This window comes from Schistocerca piceifrons, chromosome 1, assembly GCF_021461385.2.
Source record: "Schistocerca piceifrons isolate TAMUIC-IGC-003096 chromosome 1, iqSchPice1.1, whole genome shotgun sequence".
NCBI classification, from domain to species: domain Eukaryota; kingdom Metazoa; phylum Arthropoda; class Insecta; order Orthoptera; family Acrididae; genus Schistocerca; species Schistocerca piceifrons.
The window spans coordinates 372,718,969-372,744,191 of NC_060138.1; positions in this window are offsets into that span (position 1 = coordinate 372,718,969).

The following is a 25,223-nucleotide window of genomic DNA, read 5'->3' on the forward strand; positions in this document are numbered from 1 at the left end:
GGAGTGCATTTCGAAGGAGGAATTTGTCGCTTAACACGCCATCTACGTGTGAGATGTACTACGCTAGGGAGTCGCAAACAAATCGAAAATGGCGAATCGATTGCTTCAACAGGGACAAGACACAAACGAACTGCAAGCAATGCAACATTCGCCGAAGTCGCACTTTGACAAATGCTTTTGCTGTTGTCTAATCAATGAAGGGAGTACTCCACTTACACTACCTGATCAAAACTATCCGGACATCTATTAGTGTCCACCGTTCGCCTTTCTGATAGCTTGAATTCTTCTGGGGACGCCTTCAGTGAGGTGTATGAACGTCTGTGGGGGAATGGCAGCCCATTCTTCCTCAAGAGCAGAAACCAAAGTAGTGATATTGGATGCTGGGTCCTGAAGCGAATTTGACGTTTTAACTCATTGGAAAGGTGTTGCAATCGGTTCAGGTCCGGACTCTGGTCATCCCAGTCAGTTTCAGGAACATTATTGTCTACAAACAGATTCTGGTTTTCATAGATGACGTTGCCCTGCTCATACAATGATTGTCTCAGATTCTCTACTGTACGCAGTGCTGTAAAATATATCCGTGTCCGTCAAACTTTAGTGTCTACTTAAGCGCCATGAGGAGCCCACACAGTAACCACAAAAATCACCCTCATACCATAGCACCATTTCTGCTCTTCAATGTTGGCACTACACGTGATGGAAGGAAACGTTTTCCAGGGACTCGCCAAACCCAAACCTTTCCGTTGGATTGCTACAGAGTATAGCGTGATTCATCACTCCAGGCCACTCGTTCCGGTCAAGCGGCGTCACCCTTAACTGCACCCCATTCATTTTATCTGCCTACCAATGAATGTGATATTCCGCCGATCTCTAGCGGGATTTTACATCCACCCTTGGCAGTTACCGACGGTCACTGTCTAGTCTTGATTTGGCTGTGGTTATACCTTCGCGTTTCCGCTTCACAGTCACATCGCTAACAGTGGACTTGTGCAGCTTTAGAAAGACTGAAACGTCCATGATGGATTTCTTAGTCATGTAACATCCAATGATCACTTTCGAAATCACTGAGCTGTCCTGCACGACCTTTTCTGATATTACTGGTCCTCTACGGACAGGAATCCCTAATACCAGTCCGTCCACGTTTAGTGACATTTAGTGGACAAATCCGCATTACATATGCGGGTACCTTGTTTATGGTTCAAATGGCTCTGAGCACTATGGGACTTAACTTCTGAGGTCATCAGTCCCCTAGAACTTTGAACTACTTAAACCTAACTAACCTAAGGACACCACACACATCCATGCCCGAGGCAGGATTCGAACCTGCGACCGTAACGGTCGCGCGGATCCAGATTGTAGCGCCTAGAACCGCTCGTCCACTCCGGCCGGCATACCTCTGTTTATATAGTGCATGCATATCTACCTATACATACTGTACAATATACGATACAGTGTATAGTGAAGGTTACTCTGCACCACTATTAGCGATTTTCTTTTCTATTAAATTCGCTTATTAAAGGAAGGAAAATATGACAGTTTACACGCATTGATCAAATCTTTTTTAACTCAGTCTTACGAAACCTACCCCACAAGTACCGCGGTAGTAGTAGAATCGTCGCATTTACAGTCGGCTCTCTAAAGTTATCCAAAAGGTTACAGTGTCGCTTTTCTTCCAAACACCTCCACCGAAGTCCCCAGAGTATTTAGTATATGCCATGCCGACCTGTTACGATCCTGCCACAGCGTTTTGAAATCTTTTCGTAGTGCTGTGATTCCCATTTAATAAATATTCCGGAATTGTTCATATCATCTTCCTGAACGCAGCTTGCTTTACAGATACACTAGACGTTCCCAGAATCCTTCCATAAAGTCACGTATCACTGATTGTTTGCGGTCACTATATTTCATAGATATTGTTAGTTTTACCTCTAAATATTTAAACCATATGACGTTCTCTATTAGTTCGCCTGAAATTGCTTGACTAGGTACTACTGGATCCATTTTTCTCGTTGTGGAAATTATCTTCCGTTCATCCAAATCTTGAAGAGAACTTTTGTTTATTGCAGCAAGTGAAGATAATATGTCTCTGCGTTTCCTCTCTGCTACCCGGTTACGAAATCCCCCTATAGACATTATTTGAGAAACCAATGGTGTGTATTGTTTCCCTTCTTTATCCCGGTTTCCGTCTACAATACGCAAATTACTTATTTAGTTCCAACTATGAATCTTCCGGCAAATAGTCATCATCAGATTTACAGTAGATTCAAGACAATGTGGAATACACTATGGCTAAACAGTACCACACGTGTCACAAATATGCGATACATCAGGAGGCGCAATCTAGGCGGAAGTTGGAACAATCACCATCATTGTTTGTTGTCGCACGGGCATGACGTACATAAGGTACAACTTTAGGAGAGGTAGGCGGACTGCTACGAGGAGAACTTGCGAATTATAGTGGACTTTGCTCTTAAGCGGTGACTGTTTATAAGGAAGTTGCGAACTTCAGGTTAGTGTGTGGCATTGCTTATGTGTTTAAGTTCCGTGTTGTGAAAAGGATTGATACAACGGAATATTTGTTTACAGACAGCGAAATATTATGGATGTTGTGACCTGTGCGAGGGCGTGAAATAGCACACATGTTGTTTTACAAAATTATGTTCCACTTTTCTATAGCATAGGTATTTATTTGTACATTCAATCTTTGTTTGATGGTTCTGTCATATATCTCTCTATCAGTTATCTTTAAATACATTGTCCTGTGTCTGACTTTAGTGTTCACTCATTACTCTGAAAATTTCTTGAATCCATTCCAGGCAATACATGGATTTGAGTGTACATTTCGAAATATAAGGTCACACATATTCCTACAAGCCTAGTTCTGAAGCGGTTGTGGGGGCTACAGATATCTATGGAAAATTTGAAACTGTAAACTTCGCCGACCGATGAGATGAATGGATGACGCTGCAGCGCAGTTTGACCTAGAAGCTGCCAGGGATATTGCACAGGGGACAGATCGATGCAAGGTCATAAAGTCTTTACGAATTTCATTCCTTGTACGCAGCTGGACAGTAACTATGTCTTGCAGACAGGCGCGTAGACAATACACAATACAGATTCCAGCATTTGAGAGAGAACATTTAGTAGGGCTCAAACAAGCCAGTCGGAGTAATCTGCGAATCGCTCGACAATTGAATAGGGGCGGTGCCACTATTCGACGATTTTGACAGGAAAGATCGAACACAGGAAGCAGTCGACCTAGACAAACGATAGAACTTGAGGACCAAGTAGTCATCGGAGAAGCACTCAGAGCCCTTGACTCATTATTATCGTCTATCGGACGTGCAACTGGTGCTTCAGTGATTACAAGAAACATTAATAGGTGACTCACAAAAAGATGGCTAATCTCGTGGCACCAACAAACCCCTTTTGTATTGGTGTCGGGCATATTAGGTCTGGAATCTTATTGACTATAGTAGAATTATTGATGAGTCCCGCTTCGATCTGAGCCTCGATTAACAGCGAAGACGTGTGTGGAGAATCGCCGGACTGTGATGGGATATCAACCTGAGTAAATGTAATAATATCGTACCAACAGCTGTTATTTTGATATTGTTTTATTAGGCAACCAGTTTGGACGCTGCTATTGTATCATTTCAGGCCCGTCGCATGAATGACACCAAGTACCACTTGTGCAAGTGTAAGACAGGGCACCAAAATTCGTATTTGGTTCCGTAGATATCCTAACTTCATGACCAAGTGTGCTCTTCACACATGTACTTTTGCTTTAATCTCATGTATGGATACTTCTACTTTTCCTCCGTTGTTTTAGCGCATTTAAGACCGAGTGAGTTTATCGTTGATTCGAGTGCATAGGAGTGTAACAATTTTCGAGTTTTTAGATTCATTAGTTTGTTTTGATGAGTGTAATGGCGCTGTTTACCTCGTCTTTGGGCGCCCGTAAGCTCCAAACCACACACACACTCTTCAGATAGGTAACAGCAACTGTCATCCGAATAGTCGAAGATGACATCACAAGATATAATCTTTGCCTGCTCGGATGGTAACTGCTGTCACATACGTGAAGAGCACACGTGGTCATAAAATTCGGGTAACTACGGGACCAAATACGAATATGAGTGCCTTGTTATATACATGCACAAGTGGTACTTGATGCTATTCATGCTACAGTCCTGAAAATGACGTGATTGCTACGTCGACAGTGGCGTCCTAATAAAACAATATCAAAATAAAGGCTGTTGGCACAGTGTTATTACATTTTACCGACCAGCCACCGTCCCACGCTCCTGAACTCAATGTAAAGTTATATTTGGTAAACTGACTGTCGCTCGCCATATGGCCCAACAACCAGAGTATTGTCTGTGGTGCCATTTAATTGCATAGCAGGACCCCTTTGTTTGTTATCCGCGGTACAATTAAAACATCCAGTTTTGATACCCGTCATGGCAATGCATCCAGGGCTTATATTTCAGCAAGATAACTCCCGTGCGCACACAGCGAGCGTTTATACTGCTTGTCTTTGTGCTTGCTTACCCTGTCTTGGCCAGCAAGGTTGTCGTTTCCCTCCCCAATTGAGAACGTTTAGAGCTCTATGGGACTAGATCTTCCAACCAGCTCGGGATTTTGCCGATCTAACGCGCCAATCGGACAGAATTTGGCACCACATCCCTGAGGAGGACATTCAACAACTCCATCAATCAATGCCAAGCCGAATAATTGTCTGCATAAGGGCCAGAGATGGCTCGTTCACTGGAATAAATCACTCATTTTTTCAGCATTTGTTTGTCTGTACGAGAACATGACTTCTACCGATTCCCGTCCCATTCGGATAATTCCTTCGAGGTGCGTTTTTCCCTCTTTTTTTTTGTCTTAGAGTGTATGTTGATACATGATCAGCCCTTAATCGTGAAAGCATGATGAGATAATTACAAAATCATGTGTTGCTAATAAAAGAGTAGCGTTCACTGTCTGATATGCCTACCGATGTAGAACTCGTGGAAAATAACATCGCCCCAGCGCAGAAACCCATTCTCGACACTATTGCTGGGCGAATTTACCCGTATGATCCGAAGGGACGGCCGCTTCAGTTGTTGCCCTTCCGAGCTCTTCACTTAAAGAGCCTTGTTGTTGCTACGTCTTTGTTACATAGTACAGCGCCAGTCTTAGTTCACCGGAGGTGCAGAGAAAGTTAAAGCATGTCTCATTATATGCAATGCCATTAGATTTATGTAAGAACAGACGAACTAAGAACTAAAAGTGTGCTTGAGAAGTCTGGAGCAATCGCTAGCTTTTCCAGTGGCAGAAGTAAAAGAGAAAAAGCAGGAGAGGGAAAACAACGTTACAAGTGCCTCCCAAGGCTTCACTGCTTGAGGAAAGATACAACAGCAAAAGAAGAAAATTTTTATACTTAATTAATACTGACGAACAGGATTTCAGGGGAGTGACATAATTTCCACGAGACAGATTATATTACTATTCAGTATTGTAGTAAGCGATTTTGTCCATTGCACTACATTTTATACCTTATTTGTTTCACGAGTTTTCTGTGTGACAGCATGAGGTCGGACTTGCGGTGCACACATTGATGCTCTGTTTGTTGTTGTTGTTGTTGTGGTCTTCAGTCTTGAGACTGGTTTGATGCAGCTCTCCATGCTACTCTATCCCGTGCAAGCTTCTTCATCTCCCAGTACCTACTGCAACCTATATCCTTCTGAATCTGCTTAGTGTATTCATCTCTTGGTCTCCCTCTACGATTTTTACCCTCCACGCTGCCCTCCAATATAAAATTGATGATCTCATATTGCCTCAGAACATGTCCTATCAACCGATCCCTTCTTCTAGTCAAGCTGTGCCACAAACTCCTCCCCAATTCTGTTCAATACCTCCTCATTAGTTATGTGATCTACCCATCTACACTTCAGCATTCTTCTGTGGCACCACATCTCGAAAGCTTCTATTCTCTTCTTGTCCAAACTATTTATCGTCCATGTTTCACTTCCATACATGGCTTCACTCCATATAAATACTTTCAGAAACGACTTCCTGACACTTAAATCTATACTCGATGTTAACAAATTTCTCACCTTCAGAAACGCTTTCCTTGTTTATGCAAATTATTTATTTTATGGTACTCTAGTGAAAAAGTATTGACTCTGAACGCTTATATTTGTTGCGTTATTATTATACAGGCGCAAACTGCTAATATGAACTAACTACTTGTAGCTTACGAGATATTTTTGCACCTCTCCTTCGGACGGTGGCCGTTCAGAGGGGACTCCCCCCTCCCTCCCTACTACTTGGCAGTGAAGTCACTTGTTTCCGATTTCTTCCAGCACCGTTTGTCGTCCAGTTTAGGTGCCCAGGATGACGAGGCTGAGCTTGGAGGACACGGGGTACGGTGCTCCCGGAAACAGACGCTGCAGACGGCGCGATTTCCACAGAGCAGTCCCCACGCTGCCTGCTGGGCGCCGGGCCACGCCACGCCGTGGGCTGCCGGCGCCAGATAAACCGGCGCGTCTGGCGCGCCGCGCTGACGTCACAGATACCGGGGCGCAGTCATTGTGCGCGCGCGCCCATTGTTGTTTCAATCAGTTGGGTGCGTGAATGGGTGCAGCCAGGAGCCGCCGCCCACGCCTCGGGGTGTGTTCACCCCGCAGAGGCGCCGCACCCCTCTCCCTCCTGTTTACTGGCTGCGCCGCCGAATTACCGCGTGGCGGTCGCAGACCGACTCCGGAAGCAGCGCCACAAAGGCCGCACATGCGGCGGCCCAACAGACAATGGTCCTACGTTCCTCCCCCCCCCCCCCCCAACTTCCCACCCTCCCCCGCAAATACCAGACCCATACACTTACCCCCTTCCCTCCGTCTCACTCAAAGACAGCGGCCTGTCAGCCATTATCTTACGCTACTATCCTTGCTGGGATGATTGTGGGAAAGATAGACTTTCTGGACAAAGAAAAGAACGTCCACTGTAAGACGTCAGCTTACGCATCTAAGGACATACAGATTGCGATGTTATGGGTATCGGTTGTATTGACCTAGTGCTTATGGATTCAATTATTTAACCTGAAACGTTTAGGCTACGAGTGGTTCGTTACTGAGGAAAACCGACGCCACTGGAGTAAGGTAAGCGGAACACAGCAAATTACCAACGTCAAAAATGGTTCAAATGGCTCTGACACTATGGGACTTAATTCCTGACGTCATCAGTCCCCTGGAACTTAGAACTACTTAAACCTAACTAACCTAAGGACATCACACACATCCATGCCCGAGGCAGGATTCGAACCTGCGACCGTAGCGGTCGCGCGGTTCCAGACTGTAGGGCCTAGAACCGCTCGGCCACCAAGGCCGGCTTACCAACGTCGCGAAACATATGAGTTGGTCGTGCGCGTCTGGACAGTGTCTTGAACACTTTATATAGACATGTTGTTACTTTGCGATTTGTGACAAAATCGGTATTTTTGTCTTGTTTTGGCCCATACTACAACTTCTAAAAATATGTAACATCTTTTCTTAACACCCTGCGCACAGGGTGGAGGGAAACATCCTGATAATGTCAGAGCAAGGTAGGAGCAATCGAATCCAGCAAAATTTTCTAAACAAACACAGTAGACAATCACGGACGAGCGCAGAAAGTTTGGTTTCACAACATGCCAAGAGTTTTCGAGAGGGTGCGCTAATCATTTCTTCGAAAGTGTCAACTCTGTAGTGATGTTGGAGGCAGGACTATCGAGCACTTGCAGTAAAAATAGTGTCTGAGAAAAGAAAGGAACCCTGTTTTACTATAAGCTTTAGTTCACGCTTTCTGACCACTGCAGTTCTTAGGATAAAAGCTCATTAACGGGAATTAAAACATGTTACCTTTAGATTTCACTGTTAATAGCATTGCACCTTTAAATGTCAACTACTGTACATTACCCAAGTGCTGTCCCTGCAGTAAAGGTTACTATCTTAAGAAATTAACGAAATTTCGGTACTATTAGAGTCGTTAATTAGCCAGTCAAGCTTTACCAAGTAAATTTCACAAAAAGTTCGCGCCTAACCAGTATAGACTAGAAATTTTAAGTTTATCTAGCTTGTACTACCCATCTACATCCATACATACATGGATACTCTGCAAATCTCACTTAAGCGCCTGGCAGAGGGTTATCGAACCACCTTCACAATGGAAATGAAATGAGCGTTTGGCCTGATTGGCCAAGAGGCCCCTTACGGGGGAGGTCCGGCAGCCTTGGTGCAGGTCTTATTACATTCGACGCCACATTGGGCGATCTGCGCGCCGAATGGGGATGAAATGATGATGAAGACAGCACAACACACAGTCCCTGACCGGAGGAAATCTCCAACCCGCCCGGGAATCGAACCCAGGCTCGTAGAGCGGCAATCCGTCACACTGACCACTCAGCTAACGGGGCGGACAGTTTCAGAATAATTCTCTATTATTCCAATTTCGAACAGCGGGCGGAATAAACGAACAGCGATATCTTTCCGTGCGTGCTCTGATTTCCCTTATTTTATTATGATGATGGTTTCTCCCTATGTAGGTCGGCGTCAACAAAATACACTCCTGGAAATGGAAAAAAGAACACATTGACACCGGTGTGTCAGACCCACCATACTTGCTCCGGACACTGCGAGAGGGCTGTACAAGCAATGATCACACGCACGGCACAGCGGACACACCAGGAACCGCGGTGTTGGCCGTCGAATGGCGCTAGCTGCGCAGCATTTGTGCACCGCCGCCGTCAGTGTCAGCCAGTTTGCCGTGGCATACGGAGCTCCATCGCAGTCTTTAACACTGGTAGCATGCCGCGACAGCGTGGACGTGAACCGTATGTGCAGTTGACGGACTTTGAGCGAGGGCGTATAGTGGGCATGCGGGAGGCCGGGTGGACGTACCGCCGAATTGCTCAACACGTGGGGCGTGAGGTCTCCACAGTACATCGATGTTGTCGCCAGTGGTCGGCGGAAGGTGCACGTGCCCGTCGACCTGGGACCGGACCGCAGCGACGCACGGATGCACGCCAAGACCGTAGGATCCTACGCAGTGCCGTAGGGGTCCGCACCGCCACTTCCCAGCAAATTAGGGACACTGTTGCTCCTGGGGTATCGGCGAGGACCATTCGCAACCGTCTCCATGAAGCTGGGCTACGATCCCGCACACCGTTAGGCCGTCTTCCGCTCACGCCCCAACATCGTGCAGCCCGCCTCCAGTGGTGTCGCGACAGGCGTGAATGGAGGGACGAATGGAGACGTGTCGTCTTCAGCGATGAGAGTCGCTTCTGCCTTGGTGCCAATGATGGTCGTATGCGTGTTTGGCGCCGTGCAGGTGAGCGCCACAATCAGGACAGCATACGACCGAGGCACACAGGGCCAACACCCGGCATCATGGTGTGGGGAGCGATCTCCTACACTGGCCGTACACCACTGGTGATCGTCGAGGGGACACTGAATAGTGCACGGTACATCCAAACCGTCATCGAACCCATCGTTCTACCACTCCTAGACCGGCAAGGGAACTTGCTGTTCCAACAGGACAATGCACGTCCGCATGTATCCCGTGCCACCCAACGTGCTCTAGAAGGTGTAAGTCAACTACCCTGGCCAGCAAGATCTCCGGATCTGTCCCCCATTGAGCATGTTTGGGACTGGATGAAGCGTCGTCTCAAGCGGTCTGCACGTCCAGCACGAACGCTGGTCCAACTGAGGCGCCAGGTGGAAATGGCATGGCAAGCCGTTCCACAGGACTACATGCAGCATCTCTACGATCGTCTCCATGGGAGAATAGCAGCCTGCATTGCTGCGAAAGGTGGATATACACTGTACTAGTGCCGACATTGTGCATGTTCTGTTGCCTGTGTCTATGTGCCTGTGGTTCTGTCAGTGTGATCATGTGATGTATCTGACCCCAGGAATGTGTCAATAAAGTTTCCCCTTCCTGGGACAATGAATTCACGGTGTTCTTATTTCAATTTCCAGGAGTGTATTTTCGCATTCGGAGGAGAAAACTGGTGATAATTTCGTGAGAAGGTTTCGCTGCAACGAAAAACGCCTTTGTTTTAATGATGTCCACGGCAATTTCTGTATCATTTCAGTGACACTGTCCCCTATTTCGCGATAATACAAAACGTGCTGCCCTTCTTCGAACTTTATCTGTGTACTCCGTCAATCCTGTCTGGCAACGATCTCAGACCGCTCAGCAGTACTCCAAAAGAGGACAGGCAAGCGTTGTGTACACATTCTCTTTAGTAGATCTGCTTCATTTTCTAAGTGTTCAGAAAAAAACAAAAAACAAAAAAAACGGTGTTTAGTTTGCCTTCCCCATAACATTTTCTATGCGTTCTTTCCAATTTAAGTTGTTCGTAATTGTAATTCCCAGGTATTTAGCTGAATTTGCGTCTTTTAGATTTGTCTGATTTATAGTTTAACCGAAGTTTGACTGATTATTTTTAGCATTCATATGGATAACCTCACATTTTTCATTATTTAGGATCAATTACCAATATTTGCATCACACAAGTACCTTTCCTAAATCGTTTTGCAATTTGTTTTGATCTTCTTATGACTTTACTACACGATAGACGACAGCATCATCTGCAAACAACCTAAGACGACTACTCAGATTGCCTCCTAAATCGTTCGTATACATAAGGAACAACACAGGGTCTATAACACTACCTTGGGAACGCCAGAAATCGCTTCTGTTTTACTGGATCACTTTCCGCCATATACTACAAACAGTGATCTCTCTGACAGGAATCCAGTCACATAACTCAGACGATATTCCATAAGCACGCAATTTCACTACAAGCCGCTTGTGTGGTACAGTGTCGAAAACCTTCTTGAAATCTAGAGATACGATATCAGTTTGAAATCCCTTGTCAATACCACTCAACACTTCGTGTGAGTAAAGAGCTAGTTGTATTTCAGAAGAACGATATTTTCCAAATCCGTGTTGACCGACTGTCAATAGACCGTTCTCATCTAGGTAATTCATAGTATTCGAGCACAATATATGTTCTAAGATCCTGCTGTATTTCGGTGTTAATGATATGCGCCTGTAATTTACTGATTTACTGCTAGTGCCTTTCTTGAATATGTGTGTGACCTGTGCAACTTTCCAGTCTTTGGGTGCGGATCTTCCGTTGAGCGATCGGTTGTATATCACTGTTAAGTATCAAGCTATTGCATCAGCATACTCCGAAAGGATCCTAATTGGTTTACGCTCTGGACCGGTAGACTTGCTTATATTAAATGATTTAAGTTCCTTGACTAGCCCGAGGATATCAACTTCTAAGTTATTCACGTTGGCAGCTGTTCTTGATTCGAATTATGGAATATTTATGTCGTCCTTTTTGGTGAAGGAGTTTAGGAAGGCTGTGTTTTGTAAGTCTGCTTTGGCAGCACTGTCGTCGATAGTATTTCCAATGCTATCACGCGGGGAAGACACTGATTGATCTGCAGCTAGCATACTTCATGAACGACCAGAATCTCTTTGGATTTTCTGCCAGGTTTCGAGACAAAGTTTCGTTGTGGAAACTATTATAAGCATCACGCATTGACGTCCGCACTAAATTTCGAGCCTCTGTAAAAGAATGCCAATGTTGGAGATTTTGCTTTCGTTTAAACTGGCACGCTTATATCGTTGTTTCTGTAACAGTGTACCGATACGTTTTGTGTACCATGGAGGAACCGCTCCGTCGTTTGTCAGTTTCTTTGGTATAAATCTCTCAGTTGTTGTCGACACAATTTCCTTGAATTCAACCCACACCTGGTCTACAATTACATTGTCTCTCAGGAAAGGGGTAAGTGAATTTTATGTGCTTTTTTTGAATAGCTATATTTTTGGTTTATTTTTGGAGCGTTTGGAGGCTACAATATTCAGTCTATCTACGACAATCCTGTGTTCACTAATCCCTGTACCCGTTTTGATGCTAGTTATTAGCTCAGGATTATTCGTTAGTAAGAGGTCAAATGTATTTTCACAACCGTTTAATATTTGCGTGGGCACATGAACTAACTGCTCGAAGTAATTTTCAGAGTATCCGTTTAGCATAATTTCGCATGATGTTTTATTCGTACCCCCGATTTAAACATTTGTTTTCGCTAACATGTCGAGGGTAAATTAAAGTCACCACCTACCATAATTGTACGAGTCGGGTACATGTTTGAAATTTAACTCATGTCTCCTTTGAATCTTTCAGCATTTATAGCATCTGAGTTGGGAGGTCGGAAAAAGAAACCAATTAACATTTTCTTCCGGTTCGAAGAATGATCTCTGCCCATACCAAATCACAAGAACTATCCACTTCAACTTCGGTATTGCAGTGCCTGTGCTATTCTAATAACGATGCAAAGTTCCTTTGGACATGCATGCATAATGGATGTACCATTTCAGGTCGTAGACGCATGATTGACGACATATGGCAGGTTAGGTCTGACCGTGAGTCGAACACGGGCAGCCAAATGGTAGAGTGACCGCTAGTGAAAAGCGGCAAATTCGGGATCCAGTCCGGCACAAATTTTAATTGACGTCATACCATTCTCCAGCTGATGGTAGTCCTTATTCGCAATTGCGCGTTCATTTGATGTACTTCAATTTCGCAGCAGGATAAACTACTTCTGACAGCAACAAACATGCCACCGCCCACTGTGTTTAGCTTATCCGCACTGAACACCGTTAGGTTCTTCGCAAAATTTCGGCTGAACTTATCTTTCCGTGCCTATAACGATTTGAGCATCAGTGCTTTCTATTAGTGCTTGGGGCTCTGGTACTTTGCCAACACAGCTACGAAAATTTACAACCGTTGTACCGGTGGTTCCTGGATCTACGTACTTCCTGTGTTTGACATGCGCCCTTTGAGACTGAAGCCCTTTTTGTGTTTCCCCGAGTCCCCTAAGAAACCGCCCAATCAACGCCGCAGAGCCCCTGCTACCCCTGTAGCCGCCTCCTGTGTTTATTGGACTGCTGACCTATTTGGGAGAACCCAAAATCCACTACCCAGTGGCGCTAGTCGAGGAATCTACATTCCGCACGGTCTGAGCCTCTGATCTAGACCCTCCACTCGGCTTTGTATCAAAGATCCGCAATCGGTCCTGTTGACTATGTTGCAAATGGTGAACTTTTCTTTCACATCGCAAGCAGGACTGTCAGTTTTTACCACTTCTGTCAGCCGCTCGAAACCAGAGAGAATCTCTTCCGATCGCTGCTACCGACGTATGCTCTTCGTGTTATGCGGAAGGACCCTTTCCCCGTCTGGAATGGCTCCACCCAGTACGCACAGGTAGTGCGCACTGGCTTTGTTCCCGTCCTTGGCAGCCATGACCCTAAGTGGCCCCACACCGCGCCCAGCATAGGAGCTCCCAGCGACCAATAACCTGACCCTCTGTTATTTCCTAGACCTTGAAGGCTGAGAGGTTTCCTCTGCAACAGAACGACTGCATCAGCGTGATGCAGCACTGGGAACCTGTTTGTCAAACCAACCGGGGAGGGCTCACGTGCGACCTTCCACTCGACCACGGCTAAGGAGTCAACCTCATTGCGAGCGGTAACTGGGCTGGCCACTGTTGCGGAACGACCGGCGGTCTCAGACGTGCTGGACGTCTGTTGGATCCCCACAGCCGACCCACAACAATGATGCCAATCCACTGGAGCTTCAAGCTGTGTAACAGAAGCCATCACATCCTGGAGCTGAGAACAAAGTGTCACTAACTCGGCTCGCATCCGCACACAGCAGTCATAGTCCCTATCGATTATTATGACCGAAGTAACCTACGTACGTTACATAGACAAACAAGGACAACTGATACGAGTAATGGAACTCTACTATAGGTACGGAAGAAAACGCAAGTACCGTGTCTCTCATATTAGATTAAGATGCAGAGATTCAAAAACTGATGTACCAAAACAGTCAGGTGAGAGTAAATAATTCGCTCCTGATTAGGAATTTTTAATATGTCACAAAATCGGTTTACTCTCCGAGTGAAATGAAAGCTTGAGAACTGTGTCTATTCAGTATTAAATTAACACGCAGAAACTCAAGAAACTAACCTACCAACGCACACAGATAAAGCTAAAATCATTATCTTCAGCTAATGTGATTAGTAACTGTCGACTTCATCGTAAGGAACGGGTACAGTATTGTCTGGAGCAAGTTAGTTTCAGTGCGAACACTTCCGTGCAGTCTTGCTTGAATGTCTGTCGTTTTACGGCTGTAGCTTCTAATGCCCGCCAGCTCACAATATACTAATATCACCAAAAATTGAAAATGTCGTCCCAAACCTCGTTCCTTCACAATTAACTGGTTCGGGTCAGTTCTCTTCGGGCTCTTAAAAAAATGAAGTAGAGAGATCTCAGATTAGAAATACTTTATCCTTCCCAGCGTGAACACTGAAAATAATTATTTTTACTTATTTTATTTCTTGATAATGAATGCATTTTCTTCATATTGTCGGCATAGGAGTCTTGAAGCACTTGATTCCTGATGGACCGCAGAAAGATATTGACTTCATCTACTGTTGAATTTTAATACCAGGAATAGAAGTCGTAGGTGTTCATATTCATTGTTAACGTATTTGTTCCATACTTGCCAAACGATTCAGCTTCAAATAGGCAATTACAGACACAATACAAAATGAGCGTAAAACAGTCAATTTTCACATTTCACTTCCCGCAAAGTGCAATAGCAACTTCTCACAGCTAACTTAGAAGAATATGAAATTAATTTACATAATACACTGCTGGCCACCGTAAATGCAACACCAAGAAAGACAAGAGGTAGCACAACAAAATTTATTTTGTAAATAACATGTTGACCAAGTATCAAATGATTACGTTTACAGACGTCTGTGACATGTGGTTCCTGCCAGAATCAGTAGGCAGAGTAGCCGCCATTATTGGAGATCACCGCTGCCACACGTCTCGGCATTGAGTCAAAGAGACGTTGGATGTGTTCCTGGGGTACAGCAGCCCAAGCAGCTTCCACACGTTGCCAAAGATCATCTGGTGTGGCAGCTGGGGATGTAATCTGGGTCACTCGTTGAGCAACCATGGACCACATGTTTTCTATCGGCGAAAGATCCAGAGAGCGAGCCGGCCAGGGAAGCAATTCAATCTGGTTATTGACGAAGAACCTTTGGACAATGTGTGCCACGTGTGGTCGCGCATTATCCTGTTGAAATATGGCTGTGGCCGAGCCCTGAAGGTAAGGAAGGACAACTGGCTCCAGCACCAGGGATATGTAGCGCCGGCTATTTAAAGTACCGGCAATGCGTACTAGAGGCGTGCGAGAGTAATATCCAATACCGCCCTATACCATAATACTCGGTGCAAGACCAGTGTGGCGGTGCATAATGCGGCTGTCCAGCATCCTCTCTCCACGGTGTCTCCACACTCGAATCCGACCATCGTGGTGCTGCAGACAGAAGCGTGCCTCGTCAGTAAAGACAACGTCATTCCATTCTGCCGTCCACATCCGTCTGTCATCACACCATTGGCGACGGAGACGTCTGTGGTTCTGCGTCAATGGTAGACGAAGCAATGGACGTCTTGCGGACAGACCACTCTGCTCTAAACGGCGTCGAATGGTACGCGCAGACACTGGATGATGCGTTACAGACGCAATGTGCTGTGCTATGGTTCGGAATGTCACTGAGCGATCCGTCAGTGCCATGCGCACAATTTGCCTATCAGCACGTGCAGTGGTGCACCGAGGTGAATGCGATCGACCACGTCGGTCCGTCTTACTCTCCTGCATCCAACGGTCACATATCCGCATTACAGTTGTTTGGTTTTGTCCAACACGACTAGCGATTTCTCTGTATGATAATCCACATTCTCGGTAAGCCACTATCCTTCCTTTGTCGAACTCGGATACTTGATCAAAAGATGTTCGCTGTTGTCTACGAGGCATAACTGATCGTCTTGTGAAACAACCACAAGGTAAACACACGTGCCGAACGTACACTCGTCGAAATCGCCAAGCTTTAAATGGCGCTATGAGGTGGCGCCACAGGCGCGCGTGATGTGCGTCTGCGCTGAAATTCTAATCAGTTGCATATCTCATCGCTGCAAACTCATGGTGTAAATTTCACTCGATTCGGATGCTTCCTTCAGGGTGTTGCATTTACGGTGGCCAGCAGTGTACATGAGGGTCTTGTCAATTATTTTTCTTTGAAGTTATTTTTAAAAGTTAATAATTAACTATTTTAATGTGGATTACTTCAAGTGGAAATAAAACCGATTACTGATTATTTTTAAAAGTTTGTAGTTAACGATTTTACTGTAGATGAGTCAATAAATTTTTATGGGGTTGTGACCGCATTGTCAACATGTAAAACTACCGACGTTTCGGTCCCTGTTGCAAGTAACGTTCTTGTTTTGCATATTGACAAGGCGGTCACAAACACAGAAAAGTTTTATTAACTATGACAATGGCCGCGGAAGCATACGTTTATATTTAATGTAGATGACTTCAAATGGAAATAAAATTGCTTATGCGAATTTCGAAATAAATTCAATATATGAGATATAATTAACTTTATCGAAAAATAGTAAAATTGATAGTATTATGTTAGGTCCATGTTTGAATACACAAGTGCACAGGTATGCAAAACTATTTCATTTGTGTCGTTAAAACTATACGGAATACGAAATTAGTTTCAGAATTGGCTGTATCGTATAGCAAAGTGTATGGATTGTATCAAATTATCCATTTCTTTTAATATATCGACAAGTGAAATATATAACCAAAATAGTTCAGTTACAAGCTCTACAACGGCGCCTTCCCGATATCTGGTTATATGGAAAATTTGGCTCAATTTGATTTCTACATCCCTGCTATGCTCTTATTATCAAATAATTTTTGTTCATCCGGTACATGCTGACACTGCAAAATCATTAGCCTGCGGGTACAATAGCACTCACGGACACAGCGTTAACCAGTACTTAGATGGGACGCCAGTACGCGCCGGCCCGGATCGAATCCGCCCGGCGGATTAACGACGTCGGCCGGTGTGCCGCCCAGCCTGGATGTAGTTTTTAGGCTGTTTTCCACATCCTACTAGGTGAATACCGGGCTGGTCCCCACGTCCCGCCTCAGTTACACTACTCGCAGCCATTTGCAACACATTCACACTATTTCGCGATTTACACTAGACGCAGACAGCCGGGTACACTAATTCCGTCCAGGGGGTATGGGATGGCGGCAGGAAGGGCATCCGGTCCCCCTTACAACGGGACACCAGTCGGTGGACTACTTAACACGTCGGGGCTTATGATCTTAAGACCTGCAGAGGATAATAGAAGCTGCCTGTGAAACAAGTTTCTCTGTCATATTAGCATACCGGCACTGCGTAATGCAGCCACCCGTCTCGCCGCGAGCGCTCGTCTAGTGGCGGATGACGCCACACGTCGCAGTGGAAGTCCCGCCTGCGACGCGTTTGAGATTCCGCGGCGGCGCCGGCGTCCCAGTAGGCGTCCGGCGGGTCGCGCCTATTAACCCGGCTGATGAATTCCCAGTCCGGTCACGCGGCCGAGTTATTTATCGAGCGCCCGGCCTCGCAGGAGACGCGCTCCGTCGCGACGCTCCGCGCAGGCATCCGGCCGCGATACGTGCCCGGCCGGCTCTCTAGGGAAAGCCTGCTGCTGCGTCATCGCCGGATGCCGCCGAACGCCGCAATAAAACACACTTTCGGAGCGTCCACTCTGAGAACTGCCCGTCGAACACGCCGCTACCGTGGACTGTTTGTCAAGAGCTACAACGAGTTGCCTTCCAGAGTGCCAGCGCCAGTTTCACGTAGTCTCAGGAGTGCGTCGCTGCCTCCTCACACGGAGGTCATTGGCGATATCCTGATATGTGTCATTATTGTGTGTCTATTCTCACTGGTTATAATAGTGCCTTCACACGGTATTCTTGCGTTGGTTTACTTCATAATTCTTATCCCTCCTCCTATCTCCCTGCCCTCGCTCCCCCCCCCCCCCCTTCCAAACACACACATACCCTTCCTTACCAAACCGACGATACCTTGAAGCCTTAGGGTGTCATTGATACGCCCTGCTAAATCCGCAGGACAGGACAGATAGAATAAATTGTGGAAAGGGGCCAGAATAAGGGGCTGTCAGTTACACTCGAACGTACAACTTTATTATTTGATCAAGCATTACAAGAGCCCAAACAAATTTATTTAAACACACAATTTTAATCTTTGGGACTTAATTACCGGCTGAAAGCCACTTTAATTTAAAAATGGCTGAAGACCAATAACTTAAAACGGAAGCATAATCAGAAATTTAAAAGGCAAGCCTTAACTTATAACAGTTCTTTAGTTAGGCTGAAGTAAATAAGTCAAATTCAAATCAGCTGAAGGCGAACACTTAAAACTCCAAAACATTTTTTTTTAAAGTCCTTACCTGAAATAGTTCTTTAATTTAGGCTGAAGGCCTTTCTTCCAGGAATGCTAGTTCTGCAAGGTTCGCAGAAGAGCTTCTGTGAAGTTTGGAAGGTAGGAGACGAGATACTGGCAGAAGTAACAAGCGGGCACGGTAGTTCAGCGTGTTCGGTCAGAGGGCTTAGCTACCCTCTGTAACAAAACAACTGAGTGAACGAATCAACGATCAACCTGAACAGGCGTCATCGAACGTCCGCCACGAACAAATTCAACGAACAATCTAGAACAAAATGAGATAAAAAAAACACGGTAGAGCACTTGCCCGCGAAAGGCAAAGGTCCCGAGTTCGAGTCTCGGTCCGACACACAGTTTTAATCTGCCAGGAAGTTTCATATCAGCGCGCACTCGGCTGCAGAGTGAAAATCTCATTCTGGAAACTGAAACTCAAAGCGGCTGAATGCCGAAGACTTAAAAATTAAATAGGTGGAGGTAAGCATGTTAAATTCAAATCGGCTGAAGGCCAAAGACTTAAAAATTCAATTTTTTTAAATGCCAAAGGGCTTACGTGAAACAGTACTTTAACTAGGCTGAAGGTCGTAAGATTAAAACAACTCTAATTTAAAACACAAAACAGGCTAGAAGTCATTCAAGTACCAACAACAAGAACAAACTTAAAAAATAAGATGCTCGAGGGTCGGCCTGCAATTCAAACACTAACGCTCTCTTAGGCGAGACAGGCAGTCGGGCCAACCATTCACGATCCGACGACAACCCAACCGACCGACAGTCGGCGGACCCACCGACAAGACAACTTCCACTTCACCCGACCAGGCCACAACAGGGAGTTCCACGGAACAACGTAGAAGATAGTGGCTCCCACAACCAATCATAAACGAAGCTTTCAAACCACACACCGTGCTGGACAGCAGCCACACGATGAGGAAACTACACTGCCTGAAATTTACGTCAACGTCCAGAGCAGGTAACCGGAACGTTAACGGCCACAAGGCAGAAGATTCCGCTGGTGCACTTCAATTCAAATAACCAAATACAGTGAAACTCCACCGGAGAGTGGCTAGAATTTTCCGACTTGAAAACCAAGTTGTTGCTCGTGGGAATATCCCAAAAGCCAACAACGAACACCAAATCACACAATGTGAACAGTCTTGACTTGCTGGTAGGTTAAATCAAAACTCAACTCGTGTCTAGGGTCGGTGAGCCACGGACCTCGTAGCAATGGGAACAGCGCCACACTCCCCGACACCGTGTAGATCGGCAGCGGGCCCCGGCCAAACCACGCCCCGCCGAGAATTCCTCACTGCTCCACGCCAACCGATCGACTCCTCAGAGCCAGTACGCCGACAACATTTAAAATAACTTGTCAGTCAAAATCACACAAACTACACAGAGTTTCACGAACACTTGCACGGAGAACTAGACCATGCTAACGGCAGTGACTGTACAATAACAGGGACTAATCACGAGCCGGCACACACAGCCAACCCATAAGCGATCGCCAACCAAATACACGTCGTCCTGCAAGACGACCGACCGACAACCAGCCAAAGTCTTCCCCACTCCAATCATGTGTGTCGGCAACCTTTCGGCGAGTCATGGCGGTCAGACTTCACTGCTGCCGCGCCCCGACTGAACTGGTACCGCGTGCCAACTCAAACACTGCCAGGTCCCAACTCGCAACACACGACGACCGGGAAGTAACAGCAGTTCAGCCAAGATAATACGGCAGGGCCTATATCGATAAGCGCTGCTACTGCCGCTCACGGGCAGGCAAGGCGGCAACTCAGTGACACCAGTAATTGAAAATTAACATAACGAGGTGGCAGTACGGTAAAAATAAGATGTAACATAAGAAATGGCACGAACACGAGCCACCCCACGGCTCAGTCATTTTAGTCGATTTCTTCTACTAATCAGGTTGTACCATAAATTTCCTTTCTCCTCAATATTCGATCTACTCGTCTAATTCTCAACATTTTTCTGTTACATCTATGGTGATAAATTCTCTACAAAACGCAAATCAGTGCAAACGGAATTTGCGAATACCGGCTCTGTGCTACCACAGATCGCATATAACTGTCTCCGTTCGTACTAGAGTAGCATGACGCAGGAGAAGCCTATTTGGGCTGTTCTGCGTCAGAGCAGAACACTGAAATTCTCAAAATGTGACACTTGGAGTCTTCAAATGATGTCCTCGTCCTTGCGCAGGAAAAGCACTCAGGTCGTGGATTCGGTATTCTTGATGTGAGGCTAAAAAAAAAAAAAAGTCATTAGGGATGTGGCTGAGGGTGATCTACGCACTTGATCTACGCTACTGCATTAAATTCCCAATTTCACAGGGATTTAAAATAACACATTCATAAGATATAGCAATAAAATGATCGCAAAAGTTGTTCAAATGGTTCAAATGGCTCTGAGCACTATGGGACTTAACTTCTGAGGTCATCAGTCCCCTAGAACTTAGAACTAATTAAACCTAACTAACCTGAGGACATCACACACATCCATGCCCGAGGCAGGATTCGAACCTGCGACCGTAGCGGTCGCGCGGTTCCAGACTGTAGCGCCTAGAACCGCTCGGCCACCCCGGCCGGCGCAAAAGTTGTAACAAACATTCTCCTACCAAGTCAGACGTGAATTAAATGAAACATTTTTTTCAGTAATAATCCTGGTACAACATACATTGTAGATCACATACGTTGTAGAAAAAAAAGGCCACAAATCAAATTACACATAATACAGCATAGCCGTGGCATAAAATCACGAAGGTGATATGCGACCAAGTTGAAAAATATTAGTAGTATGAAAAATGGAAAAGTCATCGACCAAATGCAGAATGACTTGATTATTCCAGTTTTATGCATTTCGGCGTTTGCCGTCATCAGATATCCTGCAACTTCAAGTGGAAATGATAGTTACATACTGTAATGGTAAATTTCCACTGATATCTGATATCTGACAGATATCTGATGATGGCAAATGCCGAGGTAGGTAATATTTGAGTAATAAAGTCATTTTGCATCCAATCAACGTCTCTTCCCCTCAGCGACCTATTCGGCATTTTGCAGACTACACATACACCTCATATAGACTATCCTTCTGTACATTGCTGGCCGTCACCATTTCTTACTCACACAGAAAACTGGTAGAACTGTGCAGTACAGCCCCTCTACTAGAACTGAAGCGCGCATCAAAATTATTTCGTTCGGCGAGCGTTCGGCGGGAAAGAAGACACAGTAACTGATTCGTCTGCATCTCGTTACTCTAACGTTATTAAAAGTGGCTATTGAAATGAAAGTTGAACTGAGTTCAGGGCGGCTTATGTACTATTGAGAGGATATCTTCTGTGATTTATACTTAAACAAACATTAGTAAATAGAATCGTGGGATTTGGCGCGCTGGCTCAATTGTATAGCCCAGTGGCCGGCAGGCCACAGCTCGCGAGCCACATACGTCTCTTCGGTGCCAGTTGTGAGGCGCTTCCAGAAAATACTACGTGCGGGCGCCTACGTACAGAGCCATAGATCTCGATCATCGCCAATTTCAATAATTTTTTCTTCAAATGGAGAGTGAGTACGCATATATTCCGCTGCGTAATGAGATACATTTGTCGTCAGGAGGAAACGTTTTGAAACGTGTCGCTTTCTAAATCGTAAATGTCGTGTGACTAGGCCCTTCCGTCGGGTAGACCGTTCGCCGGGTGCAAGCCTTTCGATTTGACGCCACTTCGGCGACTTGCACGTCGATGGGGATGAAATGATGATGATTAGGATACCGCGACAACCAGTCCCTGAGCGGAGAAAATCCCCGACCCAGCAGGGAATCGAACCCGGGCCCTTAGGATTGACATTATGTCGCGCTGACCACTCAGCTACCAGGGGCGGACGTCGCTGCCTTATTAACATAAATTACATCATGTCTCCTTGTAAGTGTTTTCAGTATCCAGAAGAAAGGAACGATGACTTTCGTAGCATGCTCAAACATCGCTAAGATGTTAATAATAATTCTGATATTGACATTTTCGGTTTGAACACAACACTTCATGACAGATGCTTTTCTCGAAAGGTTTCAGGAATTTTGAAGCGGCAAAGTGACGTTGGGCTTTATTAAGAAAAGCCTGTTAATGTTACTATAACAGAGTTAATTCTTCCTGCAAAACTGACATAAACAGCTTTGTTACGCAACTGCTCCATTTAAAAAACATGACCTATGGAGCTCGTAATTTGGACCTCTTTGTACTGATTTAGAAACATTCGAAAAAAACAAATGTTAGTTCACAGCACAAGTGGCTTGCGTTGGAAGACGTACAGAAGGAAAGATACGTTGAGTTTTAATATCTGTAAAAGTATTCCAGACATGTAATCCGCCGAAGAAAGTGCACTTGCCTTTCTTTCCTTATTCGGGTCAACATATTCATGCTAACAAAAAATTTTAAATGTGAACATCATCAACAGTAAATTGAGAAGCCGTCTTATTATGGAAACCAGGGATCGTATCTAAAATTGAAAAAAAAAACCATAGAAACTTGATTTACCCATACTTTTCATGGAACTCCAAGGCCATTGTTCACGTTAGTGAAATCACTGCGACGATTTAATTTTATCAATGCCATGCAACCGAATTCTGTCAATAAGTAATGTCATTATTAAGTATGATATCAAGTTTTATTCAACATACCTGAAGTTTAACTAAGACTAGTCCGCAGCTCGTGGTCGTACGGTAGCGTTCTCGCTTCCCACGTCCGGGTTCCTGGGTTCGATTCCCGACGGGGTCAGGGATTTTCTCTGCCTCGTGATGACTGGGTGTTGTGTGACGTCCTTAGGTTAGTTAGGTTTAAGTAGTTCTAAGTCCTAGGGGACTGATGACCATAGATGTTAAGTCCCATAGTGCTCAGAGCCATTTGAACCATTTAACTAAGACTTAAAACTTTAAGTGCAGTTTATTAAGTTGTTATAGGGAGCGTTCTGGGGTGAAACAAGATGTAGTGTTCAGTATTGAGAATGGTAAGTTGAAATGGTTTAGACATAAAAGGTGTCTTATTTACTTACTTCGTTTATCTTTTTTCTTTCCTCCCCAATCACGACGTGTCGCGGGAGGAATGGTCAGTTTTCAGCAATATGACAGGAACGATCACCCGAAGCAAAAACATCCAGTAAGTACGAGCTTTAAAGTCTATGCTTTAAGAACAACGCATGAGCATTTGTTTAACCTTGCTACGATGAAACACCTGTCGAGCAAGCGCACTTACCTCTTAATGGATGCATTTTTGTGGCTATGTTTACTACGCGTTTTTGCTTCGTTCCTATCGTCTCCAGGAATACTGACTATTCCTACTGGGACACCCTGCGTAGCGGCAATGAACGAAAATAGACAGACGAAACAAGTAAACAAAACCAGTGTGAGTGGATTGGGAGGTGTCGAACCCACCGAACGTCCGTCACAAAAAATACGGTTCAAATGGTTCTGAGCACTATGGGACTTAACGTCTGAGAGCATCAGTCAAAAAATGGTTCAAATGGCTCTGAGCACTATGGGTTCAAAATGGTTCAAATGGCTCTGAGCACTATGGGACTTAACATCTATGGTCATCAGTCCCCTAGAACTTAGAACTACTTAAACCTAACTAACCTAAGGACAGCACACAACACCCAGCCATCACGAGGCAGAGAAAATCCCTGACCCCGCCGGGAATCGAACCCGGGAACCCGGGCGTGGGAAGCGAGAACGCTACCGCATGAGCACTATGGGACTCAACTGCTGTGGTCATAAGTCCCCTAGAACTTAGAACTACTTAAACATAACTAACCTAAGGACATCACACACATCCATGCCCGAGGCAGGATTCGAACCTGCGACCGTAGCGGTCGTGCGGTTGCAGACTGAAGCGCCTAGAACCGCTCGGCCACGCCGACCGGCGAACGTCCGTCAATCAGGCTGAGTACGTTTTCAGCAAAGGACGGCTTAGGAGCATCCTAATTAAGGTGATGACGATGATCCTACCTACATAGTTTTATATATTTGGCCCTCAAAACGAATTTAATGTGTTGTAGCGTTGATAATTAGCTCTGCTGAGTAATGAGTTTGCTCACCACTGATATAGGCAATCAATACGATACGACTCCTAATTCGGTTAAATTTCACACGAAATTGGACTCGTCTGCCGAAGTGCTATACGTAAGCACTCTTCTACCCAAAGGGCAAATTACGATTTCGGGTATGAGGATTAGTGGACCTTGTAATCTTCCCAAAGATAAAATATATATAACGTTCACATTTACCGTAACCTTCCAATAAAAAATAATTATATAGCATTCACATTTATTGTTACCTCCCAACAGATAAATTCCATAACCTACCAATAATACAATGTGACTAACCTCTCAATAAAATTGCGGCTCACTTATAACTTTTCAATAATTAACTGACTGTGAATCTAAACTGGTAAATTTGGACGTCAGCACTGCTGCGTCATGGACCTGACAATGCATTCTGAATAAATTGAAAATTTTTACCTCAATAAGGTCGCCGGATAACGCATATATATCTGCTCCTATAAGACATTTTTCTGGCACAGCCCAGTGCAATGTTGGCCGATAGATTTGGCATGTATAATAAAAAAACAGGTGTTTTTCTTTACAATAATTGGGATGACCATGGATTGGAGAAATTAGTAAATTCTTTAAATTGTTATGAATGATTGTCAAAAGTTACTTTTTATAAGAAATATTATTATTAAGAGACTTTTTTAAACACATTTACATGGGACTTGATATAACAATAGTACATATGCGCGAG